Source organism: Triturus cristatus, chromosome 9 (assembly GCF_964204655.1).
Source record: "Triturus cristatus chromosome 9, aTriCri1.1, whole genome shotgun sequence".
In the NCBI taxonomy this organism is placed as follows: domain Eukaryota; kingdom Metazoa; phylum Chordata; class Amphibia; order Caudata; family Salamandridae; genus Triturus; species Triturus cristatus.
The window spans coordinates 646069048-646083815 of NC_140592.1; the positions used below are offsets into that span (position 1 = coordinate 646069048).

At 48.9% G+C, this 14768-nt stretch overlaps 1 protein-coding gene across 17 annotated transcripts in view; it reads left to right on the top strand.

Annotated features, from left to right (window-relative positions):
• Positions 1-14768, top strand: part of CLASRP (CLK4 associating serine/arginine rich protein) — a 900118-nt gene that overhangs the window by 365300 nt on the left and 520050 nt on the right. The gene's annotated exons all lie outside the window — the stretch shown is intronic.

The window sequence follows — 14768 nt, forward strand, 5'->3', positions numbered from 1 at the left end:
GGTGCGTAATCCACTGTACCCTTGACGGTATTGTTATTGTACGTGTTTCCCTATTATCGATTCGATCGGGAAACTCTCTGTTCGAGGCATGTGGGCTGCTGAATTCATATCTGTGCATAGATCGCCGCCTAGTGTTGGGTCCGGATGATTGCACATTGTTGTCCTGGAAGAGTCTTCGAAGTATCACGAGATAGGTGGCTCCTCCCCTGGAGTACAGTGCGCATGGGCATCCTCTCCATCCTCAGATTGTTTTTTTCCGCCATTGGGTTCGGAATGTGCTTATCGTAGCTCAAGTTAAGAAAATTTAGTTTAAGGCCAAAAGGCCTTTAGATCTCGTCGGTACTGTTCCCGTTCGGTATCGACCAGTTTCTTTAGTGTTTTAGCACCTTCTTCACGCTTTTCGGATCCGCTTTGGTCCGAACATCGAACTTCGATCGACGATGGAATCGAGGACTCCCTTCAAGAGATGTCCTCTATGCCACGCGAAATACCCACACATCGACGTCCATCCGGTATGCAACAAATGTCTCTCACCGGATCACGATGTGTCGAAATGTATGGCTTGCGCCCGGTTCCGATCGAAGAAGACTCTCCGGAATCGACGGGCAGCGAGATTGGAGGCACAGCAGTCGGTGCCTGCCAACATCTTTAGCACCGAGGACGAAGACGCCGAGAGCGTAGAAGAAGTAGACTCCAGCCACGCTTCCGAACGCGACTCCCGATCGAAAGACGACGATGAGGTGATCTTTGAGGGCGAAGACGTCGTCGAAGAGGTAGGAGACTACAATGAGGCCCTTGGGGCCGAGGAAGATAGCTCCAGCGAAGAGCTAGAACAACCCGTCGATACGGAGGCCGAGAGACTAAGTCGTCATAAGGCTCAGGTCGAGGGATCGCCCGCGGGCCTTACCCAAGATCAATCACACGGTTCTTCGGCCCCGCCTCAAGGCCCGGCCTCGAACATTTCACAGGAGCCATTATTATCGAAGACGGCTGGATTCCCTTCAGTGAAACCGAAACCGTCCGTCGCACCGGTTACATCGAAACCGAAAGCTAAACAGGTTACGATCGGATCGAAGGCCTCGAAGCCCTCCACTCCTTCGACGCCGGCACAGGTCCTCGGCACCGAACGCGCCAAAAGAGATTTCGGTGCCGAGCTCACAGCAACGGGTCCGGGCGCCGAGCCAAAGAAGAAGGCCCTCGGTCCCCACAAAGCGCCCCGGCCTATGGCTCCGAAGATTACGGCCCAACCCACCAAGGTCAAGGTGGCCGACCCGTCGACGACGAAGACTGCGGCGCCTGCCAAATCATCGACTCCGACGAGCGTCGATACCTCCCTTCGGATCGACGACCCAAAGACTGGAAATAGGTCGGATGCCGCTTCGACGCCTACCTCCAAGGTGCCGATCGGTTCCAAGGCGCCATCTGCGTTCACCTTGCAACAGGTCTCAGCATCGTTGCAACGCATCAGAGACCGGGCAACCCTCCACTCTACGTCTGGTCCCGAAACGCACAAGGCCGCAAAATCACACTCGGCGCCGGCGCACATCACATTTGGATTGCCGCCACCCACGGCACCGAAAATGTTCGAAATTCGGACACGTGTCCGCCAAACACAGTCCCTATCCACTGGACAAACCGATATCGAGCCTTCACAGGCACACTTTATCGACGCCGACACTGGTAGGTTGATGCTCCGCAAGCGGAAAATCACGCCAGAGAAGGGCTTGGACTCATACAAAATTCCTCTCAAACACAAATTGCCGGCAGGTTCCGAACCAGTGCTTCATGAACACTTTCAACCCTTCCATCAGGATCCACCGTCCTTTTCTCCTACGCATTCAGAGGCAGACGCAGGAGAAGACTACATAGGGGATGATACCACCTACCCTGGGGATATCGATCCTGATGACCACTTGCAAGACCCAGATCAGGCATGGGATGACCCCACCGACCAGGGTAACGCACCAGATACTCCTGACACGCAGCTTTACAATATCAAGACATCTCCCACAGAGGACACTGCTGCCTTTAACGCCCTCATAGAACTGGCTGCTGCCAATCATGGAGTGGAACTCCATTCTGACACTGGTAGAGGAAGACTTCTTAGTGAACACTTTCGCCTCCTCTGAGAAAACCGTCAAAACTCTGCCAATGTTGAAGGGAGTTCTAAAACCTGCAAAAGACATTTTTAAAGAAACAACCAGGGCACGGGTGCTAAACCTCAGAATCGAAAAGAAATACAAGCCTGCACCCGGATACCCTATGTACATTAGGGGTCAGTTACCTTTAGACTCCATGGTTGTTGCTGATGCTCGCAAACGAGCCCATTCACAAACAACGGGTGATGCTCCTCCCCCCGACAAGGAGTCCAAAGTGCTGGAGACCTCAGGCAAAAAGATAGCAGCGCAAGCGGCAAACATCTGGCGCATTGCCAACACATAGGCACTCCTGGCCCGTTATGATAGGTCCCACTACGACACACTAGAATCACTGCTACAACATTTGCCAGATGAATACAAAGAGGCATCGGAGCTCCTTATCAGAGAGGGACAACTCCTTACCAATGCGTCCATCAAATGCGCTCTGGATGCAGCGGACACTGCAGCAAGGGCGATCAACACAGGCGTCATGTTGTGGAGGCACGCATGGTTGAGAATCTCAGGCTTCAAGCCTGAGATTCAGAACAATATCTTAAATCAACTGGTCAACCCAGACTATTTATTTGGCCCAGAAGTTGACACTACCCTCGAAAAAATTAGGAAAGACACAAACTGCAAAATCAATGGGGGCTCTGCAGTCGCAGCAGTTTCGTAGTGGCTCCTTTCGTCGCCCCGGGAATAGAGGAGCAGCTAGAGGCCAGGGGTCACAGCAGCAGTACAATAAAGGGGGCACACAAAGTAACTATGATAAAACCACCAGAGGTGGATATCGTGGATCCAGCACCAAAGGCAGAGGACGTGGGTACGGCAACACCAGGTCCTCCCCAAAAACAAACAGTGACGCCTTCTCCCTGCCCCCCGACCACATAACACCTGTCGGGGGGGAGACTCCAGCAGTTCCTGTCAGTCTGGAAAACCATCACCACAGACAGGTGGGTCAGGGACATTGTCCAGTACGGTTACTGTCTAGAATTAACGTCCACTCCACCCAACATACTGCCAAAACACCGTCCTATGTCCGTAGAGCACTTGTCATTATTGCAGCAGGAGGTACTAAGTATGCTGCAAAAAGGTGCGATACAAGTCGTGCCCATCCACCAACAGGGGACAGTGGTGTACTCTCTGTACTTCTTAATCCCAAAAAAGGACGGTTCTCTCAGACCTATACTAGACCTGAGACCCCTCAACCACTACATTCTATCAGAGCATTTCCATATGCTCACCCTACAGCAGGTTCTACCGCTACTCAGTCAGGGAGACTTCCTAGCCACACTGGACTTGAAAGATGCGTATTTCCACATACCCGTACACCCATCGCACAGAAAATATCTCAGGTTCACTATTCAAGGGCATCAGTATCAGTTCAAAGTTCTCCCCTTCGGAGTAACGACGGCACTCAGAGTCTTTACCAAGTGCCTAGCAACAGTGGCTGCACATCTACGGAGACAGCACATTCACGTCTTCCCTTACCTGGACGACTGGTTTGTTCAAGCAAAGTCAGCCCAGCAATGTGCCAGCCACATGTCCCTCACCATTCACCTTCTTCACAGTCTGGGATTCTCACTAATTTACCCAAAATCACATCTTCAACCCGCACACGTACGACAGAACCTGGGCGCGACCATAAACACTCTGACAGCCACAGCTCAGCCAAATTTAGTGAGGATCAACAGCATGCAAATGCTGATCACAAAGTTCAAACCTCAACACTCCCTTCCAGCGCGAGTGTTCATGCAGTTGATAGGCATGATGGCCTCCTGCATTTTCATAGTCCCGCACGCGAGACTACATATGCGCCCGCTTCAGGAGTGCTTAGCACGTCAATGGAATCAGGCTCACGGACAATTTAAAGACCTAGTGTTGGTGAACGGTTGGGCATACAACTCTCTGCATTGGTGGAATCCACAAAACCTTTGCAAGGGCCGACCGTTCCAAGAGCCTGTTCCGCAAATAATACTGACAGCGGACGCCTCTCTCCAGGGATGGGGAGCTCATGCACTCAATTACACAGTGCAGGGACTATGGACCACACAGCAAAAGAAGATGCACATCAACATTCTGGAACTGATGGCAATCTTCCTAGCCATGAAGGCATTCAAAGTACACTTGTGCAACAAAGTCGTGTTGATCCGGACGGACAACATGACTGCCATGTACTACATACAGAAGCAGGGAGGAACACACTCTCCACAGTTGTCTCATCTGGCTCAGAGCATGTGGAAGTGGGCCATTCAAAGGAACATATTCCTCATGGCGGAACACCTCCCGGGCAAGGACAACCAGATGGCGGATCTGCTCAGCAGACACAGCCACCAGATGCACGAGTGGGAGCTACATCCGTCAGTACTCCAACCGTACTTCCAACAGTGGGGTCATCCAGAGATAGACCTATTCGCCACAAACGAAAACGCAAAATGCCAAAGCTTTGCCGCCAGGTTCCCACATCCGCAGTCACAGGGCAATGCGATATAGATGAACTGGTCCGGCAGATTTGCGTACGCTTTTCCCCCAGCGCCATTAATACCGCTAGTGGCACGCAAATTGCGACAACACTCACTGACATTCATCCTAGTTGCTCCCACATGGGCACGCCAACTATCGTACACCACCTTTCTAGAACTTTCCGTGGTGCCGCATCAAAGGCTGCGGATCAAACCCGCACTTTTAATGCAGAACCATGGCGAAATTCAGCACCCAGATCCGCAACAGCTGAACCTGGCAATCTGGCTCCTGAAGTCTTAGAGTTTGGCTACCTAAACCTGCCACCTGAATGTATGGATATCATCAAGGTGGCCAGAAGACCCACAACCAGAGCTTGCTATGCGGCTAAATGGAAGAGGTTTGTCATTTACTGCAACAACAATGACATAAACCCGCTGGACGCATCCATTCAAAACATCATCTGTTACCTCTTACACTTATACCGATGCAATCTGGCATACAACTCCATACGTATACATTTAACCGCAATAGCAGCCTATCTTCAAAACAGGCAGCACCTCTCTTTATTCAGAGTGTCTGCCATCAAAGCCTTCTTAGAGGGACTCAAACGAGTAATTCCCCCACGACACCCACTGGCACCAGTGTGGAACCTCAATGTGGTCCTCACCAGATTAATGGGTCCACCTTTTGAACCTCTCCATTCATGTGAGATTCAATTCCTCACCTGGAAAGTAGCTTTCTTAGTGGCAATCACTTCGTTAAGAAGAGTTAGTGAACTCCAGGCACTAACCATTCAAGAGCCATTCATACAGGTTCACGCCAACAGAGTTGCACTACGTACCAACCCCAAATTCATGCCTAAAGTGATATCGCAGTTCCACATGAATCCGACTATTGAACTGCCTGTTTTCTTTCCAAGTCCACAAAATGTCGCAGAGAGAATGCTCCATACACTAGATGTAAAGAGGGCCCTCATGTACTATATAGACAGAACAAAGGATTTTAGGAAAACAAAACAACTTTTCGTTGCCTTTTCTCCACAACACAAGGGCAACGCCATTTCCAAAGCAGGGATAGCCAGATGGATCGTTAAATGTATTCAAATTTGCTAAAAAGCTAAACGCACATTAACGATTCCCCCACGAGCCCACTCAACACGAAAGTTAGGGGCGTCAATGGCTTTCCTAGGAAATATTCCTTTACAGGAAATATGTAGAGCAGCCACATGGTCCACTATACATACATTTACCAAACACTACTGTGTAGATGTACACTCAAAACAGCAGGCAGCTGTAGGACAGGCTGTTCTCAAAACTCTTTTTCAGACTGCTGCAGCTGGCACGGGCATCCGCCGCTAATGGAGGGACTGCTATATAATCTATGCACAGATATGAATTCAGCAGCCCACATGCCTCGAACTGAATATGCTACTTACCAGTATGTATCTGTTCTTGGCATGTAGGGCTGCTGACATTCATATCGCCCACCCTCCTCCCCGGCGCCTGTAGCGGCTGCAGCACTCAGAATTAATGTATAGCATGGTCATCACTTACTGTATCTACTCCATCACTGCCATAATGGCGAAAAACAATCTAAGGATGGAGAGGATGCCCATGCGCACAGTAGACCATGGGAGGAGCCACCTATCTCGTGATACTTCGAAGACTCTTCCAGGACAACAATGTGCAATCATCCGGACCCAACACTAGGCGGCGATCTATGCACAGATATGAATGTCAGCAGCCCTACATGCCAAGAACAGATGCATACTGGTAAGTAGCATATTCAATCTTTGGTCGAAAACATTATGGGAGGCCTTCGGGCCTAACTGTGTCACTCCATCCTTCTGCTGATGTAATGGACTCCGTTTCAATTCTGTCCTCCGTGTTACTCCAAGTACCCTTGCACTGATCTACATAAAGTCTGCAACTTGTACTCTCACCTGAGTACAAGGAAGAAGATTGTGAGGCTTGTCGATCATTCCAATCGATAAAGGCGCTTCGGGATCATCGGGGTAGACAAAGAGAAATGCTGTACCAAAGCATCCAACATACACCAGATATCTTTGGAGCTATCCGAAGGAGTCTTTGGATGAAGACTTTTTATTTGAGACACTAGGGTCTTCACATAGGACTAGTCAAAGTCTACCTATGTTAAAAGGAATGATGAGACATGCACATGAGATATTTAAGGACCCTGTTCGTGCCTGCATTTTAACACCTAGGGTTGACTAAAAGTACAACCCCCACCAGAGAAGAATCCGTACAGGATGAAGCCACAGCAGCAGAAGAAGAGAGGTCCTTTTCTGTCTTAAGAATCTGATTCCGGGCTGGAAATCGAACTGGAGTCCGAGGACGTTCCACCGGGACAGGGTGCCATGAGTACTAAAATCCATTTACCCCATAAACTCTCTTCCACTAAACATAAGGCTTTGGCACCACCTCTGCCTTCGGGCCTTGGTCAGCACCGAGACGATGTTTCCGCCGCCCGCCCTCGGGCCAGGTACCGAAACAGTCAAGGCTTCCGGCTCGGGGTCGAGACAGATTGTCTTCAGATCCGAAACCTTTCTCTCCGAAAGACGAGTGTGGTTCGGAGCCAAAACCTTTCGCTTCAAAGGACAAAAAGGACAATTCTGGTTCGGCACCAAAACCTTCGGCGCCAAAATCAAAAGAAGATATTTTGAAGCCCCGGGATCAATCCTGAACGTTATGTAAGAAAGATTAGACCCTAAATAGAAGAAGATGTGCATTAATCCAGATACTGGACACATTTGAGCTAAACCACCTTCCGAAAACAAAGTCAGTTCAGAGGACACTGGTTATAATATTCGTCTCAAGATGGAGGACATGGCTACAAGTCCTATTCACCCTACTTTTCCATCCCCTCCACCATCTGCACCATTGCCACAACTGACAGCTTCAGATCCACTATGCATAACACTTCAGGGGTCTCCTCATACACAGCCTGATTTAGGGGATGGTGATGATGACGACAATGTTCATTTACCAGCAGATCAATGGGATGACTAAAAATTGATCTACCCATTGATAATGATCCTGATTTATACCCTGCAACGCCATCACATCCAGATGATAATGTATCTTATCAAGAGCTAATTACAAGGGCAGCAGCTTATGGAGTTGCGTTACATAAAGAGTCTTTGAATGAAGACTTTTTATTTGAGACACTAGGGTCTTCACATAGGACTAGTCTGAGTCTACCCATGTTAAAATGAATTATGAGACATGCAGATGAGATATTTAAGGACCCTGTTTGTGCCCATATTTTAATAAATAGTGTTGACAAAAAATACGAACCCCCACCATCTGATCCTATTTTTATTAAAGGACAGCTACCCTTAGACTCACTAGTAGTCTCTAATGCTCGTAAGAGAGCAAACTCACAGACCTCTGCAGATGAACCTCCCTCGGACAAAGATTCTAAATTGATCGACGCATCTTGTAAAAGGGTGGCCGCTCAAGCCGCTAACCACGGGTGCATTGCCAACAAGTAGGACCTACTAGCTAGGTATGACAGGGCACACTGGGACGAGATGGAAGGTCTACTTCAACACCTCCCAGAAGAGCACAAAAAGAAAGCACAAAAGTTAGTTCAGGAGGCAAACTCCTATCTAATTCCTTCATTAGATGTGCTTTAGATGCGGCTGACACTACAGAAAGAGGAGTTACCACCAGCATTCACGTACGTCAACATGCATGGTTTAGAATTTCAGGTTTTAAACCGGAGTTCCAGCAGTCTATTTTAAATACCCCTTTTGACAAGCAACATCTTTTCGGACCTCAAGTTGATGAGGATTTAGAAAAGATGAAGAAAGACATTCGTGGCATAATCTATAGGAGCGCTTCAGTCCCCATCAAACAGAGGCTCCTTTTGCTGCTCATTTTATAGGGGAGGGTCCAAAGGTACATCCTCAGACCCTAACGCTTCCTCATATAAATCAGACACACAACCCTCTTCCTCTAGAGGCTTCATAGAGGAGGGTAGAGAGGAAACAACTTCAGGGGCCAGCCTAAGAGGGCTACTTCCTGGTTCCGTGACACTAAAAACATTGACCTCAGTACCCTCTGTGATTCTGCTTTGCTATCACTTCCAAGGCTAGACCCGGACCTAGATGTTAACGAACTCACCTCCCAATGCCTCACAGTCCTTGCAGTCGAAATCCATTTGGTGTCCTTCTGTGACGTCGATGGGCTTCCACTCGAAGCTCCCACCTTTGGCAGCCATCTTTAGATTCTTTTTTTCCACCGTTAGGTCTGGATCGTTACGGTGAAGCTCCCAAGATTGTAGAGAAGAATCAAAGAAAATAAAGGAGAGACACCGTGAGGAAGTTCTTTCGACTTCCCGTGGCGACCGGAGGTCAACGCGGAGTCGAGAATCAAGATCTTCGACGACCATAGGAGAATGCGCATGCAGGGGGCTCCCTGGGCACGGTAATGGACAAAACCCTGTTCAAATTTTGTCAGAACTGTCACCACAAGTACACACAGAAGGATCAGCACCCAGTCTGTAACCTGTGCCTGCCGCTGGATCATCAGAGCGCCGACTGCAACGCCTGCTCGGTCTTCACCCCGAAGACAATTCCCGACTTCTCACTCATAACCATGGAGAAGTCAGACACCCAAACGCCAAGGAGCTCAATCTAGCAATTTGGCTCCTGAAGTCATAGAGTTTGGATACTTAAACTTGCCACTAGAGTGTATGACTATTCTTAAAGGAGGAAGAAAGCCTTCCACCAGAGCATGTTATACAGCAAAATGGAAAAGATTTGTTGTATATTATAACAACAGCAATATTGAACCACTAGATGCCTCTGTCCAAAATATTATTTGTTATCTTTTGCATCTACAGCGTGCTGGTCTAGCCTACGCCTCCATTTGATTGCATCTTGTAGTAGTAGCCGCATGTTTGCAAAACAGACATCTATCTTTGTTCAAGTTTCCAGTAATTAAAGCATTGATGGGAAGGGTAATACCACCCAGGGTATCTCCTGCACCAGTTTGGAATCTGAACATTGTGCTTACAAAACTTATGGGTCCACCCTTTGAGCCATTACATAACTGTCCGTTACAATTTCTCTCATGGATAGTTGCCTTCGTCATTGCTATCACTTCATTGAGGAGAGTTGGTGAACTACAAGCATTAACCGTAGATGAACCCTTCTTTCATCTTCATAAAGATAGAGTAGTTCTTCGCACCAACCCAAAATTCCTTCCCCAGGTGGTTTCTGCTTTTCATATCAACCAATCAGTGGAGTTACCTGTGTTCTTCCCGCAGTCTGATTCGATAGAAGAGCTCTCCTCACACTTGATCTTAGAAGAGCGTTATTGTACTATATTAAAAGAACAAAAGATTTTCGTTAAACAAAACAACTGTTTGTTGCATTTGCTACACCTCACAAAGGCAATCCTATCTCTAAATATGGTATTTCAAGATGTATTGTTAAATGCATTCAACTTGCTATGCTAAAGCTAAAACAGCTTTAACTATTCCTCCTAAAGCACATTCCACTCGTAAAATAGGAGTCTCTATGGCCTTCTTAGGTATCATCCCTATAGCTGACATTTGTAAGGCAGCAACGTGGTCCACACCACCCACATTTACCAAACACTATTGTGTGGATATGTTAACACGTCAACAAGCCAATGTAGGGCAAGCAGCGCTAAAGACACTTTTTCAAACCACTGCCACACCTACTGGTTAGCCACTGCTTTGGGAGACTACTGCTATATAGTCTGTGCAAAGCATGCGTATCTACAGCACACATGCCTCGAACGGATTATGTTACTTACCCAGTTAGCATCTGTTCTTGGCATGTAGAGCTGTAGATTCACATGCGCCCTCTCACCTCCCGGGCAGCTGTAGTTGTTGCAGCTTTCATTATTTACATTACATACGCATGGACATCTCTGTACTACACTCACTCACTCAATTCTCACCCTCTTGCGGGAAAACAATCTAACAATGGAGTCGATGCCCATGCTCACTATCACCGAAAGGATGAGTCACCTTACCTCGTGACTGGTAAGACTTCTTCGAAGAAAAAACTTGCAAACATCAGGACCCAACACTAGATGCCAGGAGTATGCAAAGCATGTGAATCTACAGCTCTACATGCCAAGAACAGATGCTTACTGGGTAAGTAACATAATCCTCATGGGTTAACAGGTGAAACACACAGCAGTGTGTTGAAGACTGTAACATCAATCTCGAATTTCACCTACTCAAATTTAGATATTCGATTTTTATGCACGCCGATTGCTCCTCTTTGTCTCTTTCTCATAACGGATTTTCTGCTGCTTGGATACATCACACATTCATACACTGAAAATTCTACCACCATCTGGCTGCTTTCAGAAAGCCAATTAGATAACCATGTGTTCGAGGCATATGAGCTGCTGATTACACACTTTGCATAGATCGCCATCTGGTGTTGGGCCCAGATGTTTGCAGTTTGTTTTTCCTCTTGGAAAGTCTATGGAAGTCATGAGGTCGGTGACTCCTCCTTTGGATCGTATTGCGCATGTGCTTCGGCTCCATCCTCAGATTGTTTTTTTCCGCCATCGGGCTCGGATGTGATCTTCGCGCTCCGGTTCCGAACAGCTTCCAGTTCGACGACCGACGCGCAATCCTCACCCCAATCGCTGTATTGTTTCGATCACGATCTCTTCAATCAACGCGCCTTCTCATCGACATAAACCTTCGGTTCCAGTCATCGACGGTGGCCTTCGGGCCTACCCAGGCTCCGGTCCCGGCTCATGGAAAGAACTCCATTTAAAAAGTGCCCTCAATGTGGGTCCAAATTTCCCCACACCGATCTTCATGAGGTATGCAACCTTTGCCTCTCCCGAAACACGAGGCTCGAGACTGTCCGACCTGTAAGTCTTTCCGATCCAAAAAGACTATTCGGGACCGAAGAGCCAGAACGAACATGGCACACTCCTCAACGTCCATTCCAGTCGACATCTTCGGAGACTACATCGAAGATCCGGAACATCATCGTACCGAAGAGGACCTCGTCAGCGCTTCCGAGGCCGACGAGTCAGATATGGAGGACATCACCCCGGCGCAGAAGGTCGTGAGTACCAATCTACCCCCTCCCACACCCGCGCCGACAACCAAAAAGGCTTCGGTCACGCCTTCGCCTCCGGGCCTAGGCAAGACCAGAGACACTGCTTCACACACCCCACCTTCGGGCCCGGTGAAGAAGCCAAGTAAGCCTTCCGGCAGCTCGGGCTCGAGCCAGCCTGCCAGCGGTGCAGAGAAACACACTTCGGCCACGAAAAAGAAGCCGGCCTCCACCTCGACACCGAGCTCCGCACCGAAACCCTCGGGGTCGAAGCCCAGCCCTTCGGCACTGACGCCATCTTCGGTGCCGAGCGAACCACACAAAACCACCGGCACCGACACTTCCAAGCCGAAGCACATCTTGGCGCCGACCAAGAGACCGGAGGGTCCCAAGCCGGGTTCTAAATATCAAACCGGCACGGAAAAACCTAAAAAATCATCGGCCCGACGCCGACGGACCAAATTACCTCACCAGAGTTATTTACACTGGATCCCTTGCAAAAAACTCTTACCATGGATCCAATAACTGGACATTTGACGCTCTCTACTAAGAAGGGGCATTTGGAGAAGCCTCCTCCACCTCCGAAGAGGAAGGACTCTGCTACCTCTCCATTCAGAATACCTTCCCCTCCTCCTCCACCTCCTCCTCCTTCCCCACCTCCACCCTCTCCACCCCCACCTCCTTCCCCACCTCCACCCCCACCTCATCTTTCTACTCCGTCTCCAGACGATGATGATCATGGGGACCCATATTATGATACAGGGGATGTGCCAAAAGACCCCACCCCTACAGGATCTCCAGATCCATGGGACGATTACCATATACCAGATATCCCCAACGTCCCACAAGACGATATTTACCCTTCTAGACCATCTCCACCTGAAGATTCACTAGAGTTTAACCATCTTCTGCAAAGAGCAGCACATTATCATGGGGTGGACATGCATAATGACCCTGTGGAGGAATATTTCCTCCTAGACACATTCGATACTACACAGAGGTCCACCTCCATACTGCCCATGCTCAAAGGGGTGGTAAAGCATGCGGCAGAAGTTTTTAAAGACCCAGTTAGAGCCAGGGTCCTTAACCCACGTATCGAAAAGAAGTACAAACCTGCTCCCTCAGATCCCTCTTACATTAGGGGACCAGCGCCACTAGATTCCTTAGTGGTCTCTACAGCACGTAAAAGGGCAAACTCACAAGTGTCAGGCGGTGCACCACCACCTGACATGGAATCAAAACTGCTAGATGCTTCAGGCGAACGCAGAGCATCCCAGGCCGCCAACATATGGCGTATAGCAAACACTCAGGCACTGCTGGCCAGATATGACAGGGCTCATTATGATGAATTAGAGAGCATAATGCAACATTTCCCTGAAAAATATAAAAGTAAAGCCAACGAGTTGATTCAAAAGGGTAAAACAATCACAAACACCTCTATACGTTGTGCCCTAGACGCAGCAGACACAGTCTCCAGGGCCATTAACACCAGCGTCCTTCTCCGTCGTCATGCATGGTTAAGGGTATCTGGGTTTAAACCAGAAGTACAAGCCTCCATCCTTAACCATCCCTTTGACCAGGAACATCAATTCGGGCCAAAGGTGGATGAGGCCTTAGAAAAGATGAAAAAGGACACGGATACAGCAAAATCCATGGGGACCTTACAGTCTCACCCGCCCAGACGCTCCTTTCGCCGCTAATCCTTTCGGAATGCATCCAGAGGCTACTCCTCAGACACAGCATCCACATCGTACAAGTCGTACAAGTCCCCTACTCAGACCACCTTTACAAAAGGTTACCAAAGAGGCGGCCACAGGGGTAACCACAACAAGGGCAGAGGCAAAACAAAGACTGCCCGTTTCTGCCACACCTACTACCCAATGACTCCCCCCCCCCCCCCCCCCCCCCCCCACCCGCTCCCCCCAGACCATTCGACTCCAGTCGAGCGCAGACTCACACATTTCCTTCATGTCTGGGAGACCATCACCTCAGACAAATGGGTAACCCAAATAATTTGGTCAGGATACTGCCTGGAATTAACATCTACCCCCCCAAACATTCCACCCAGGCAACGCCCAATGTCACAAGAACATTCCACATTGCTAAAGCAGGAGGTAATCTCCCTCCTACAAAAACAGGCAATAGAACACGTGCCTGTCAATCAACAAAATTTGGGGGTTTACTCCCTATATTTTCTAATACCAAAAAGGGACGAGACTCTACGACCTATTCTCCGGCCCCTAAACACATACATACACTCAGACCATTTTCACAAGGTAACGCTTCAGCAGGTACTTCCGCTCCTCTCCCAGGACGACTTTCTCACCACACTGGACTTGAAAGACGCATACTTCCACATTCTAGTACACCATGCTCACAGAAAGTACCTCAGATTTGTAGTGGACGGACAACACTACCAATTCAAAGTGCTCCCGTTCGGAGTCACAACAGCACCGCGGCACACCTCAGAAGACAGCACATTCACGTCTTCCCATACTTGGACGATTGGCTGATAAAAGCCACTTCATACAACCAATGTGTACACCACACCGCCACCACAATCCAACTACTTCACCAACTAGGCTTCACGGTGAACCACCAAAAGTCCCAGCTAACACCATCCCACATAAAACAATACCTCGGTGCCACCATAGACACCTCAAAAGCAATAGACTACCCCAATCCGGCCAGGTTTGCAAGCATTCAGGCTTTGCGGCAAAAATTCGTACTTCAACACCCCCTTCCAGCACGAGTGTTTATGCAACTGATAGGGATGATGGCCTATTGCATTTTCCTAGTGCCTCACGCAAGACTCCAGATGCGTCCACTCCAAGAGTGCTTAGCGCGCCAATGGATCCAGGCCCAGGGGCAACTGACAGATCTGGTGTTGGTAGACGGTTGCACCCATCGCTCTCTGCAGTGGTGGAACACCACAAACCTTTCCAAAGGTCGACCGTTCCTGGACCCGGTTCCCCAAATAATACTAACAACGGACGCATCGCTCTCCGGCTGGGGAGCTCATCTATTACACCTCACAGTGCAGGGCACATGGACGCCGCAACAAAAGTTACTCCATATCA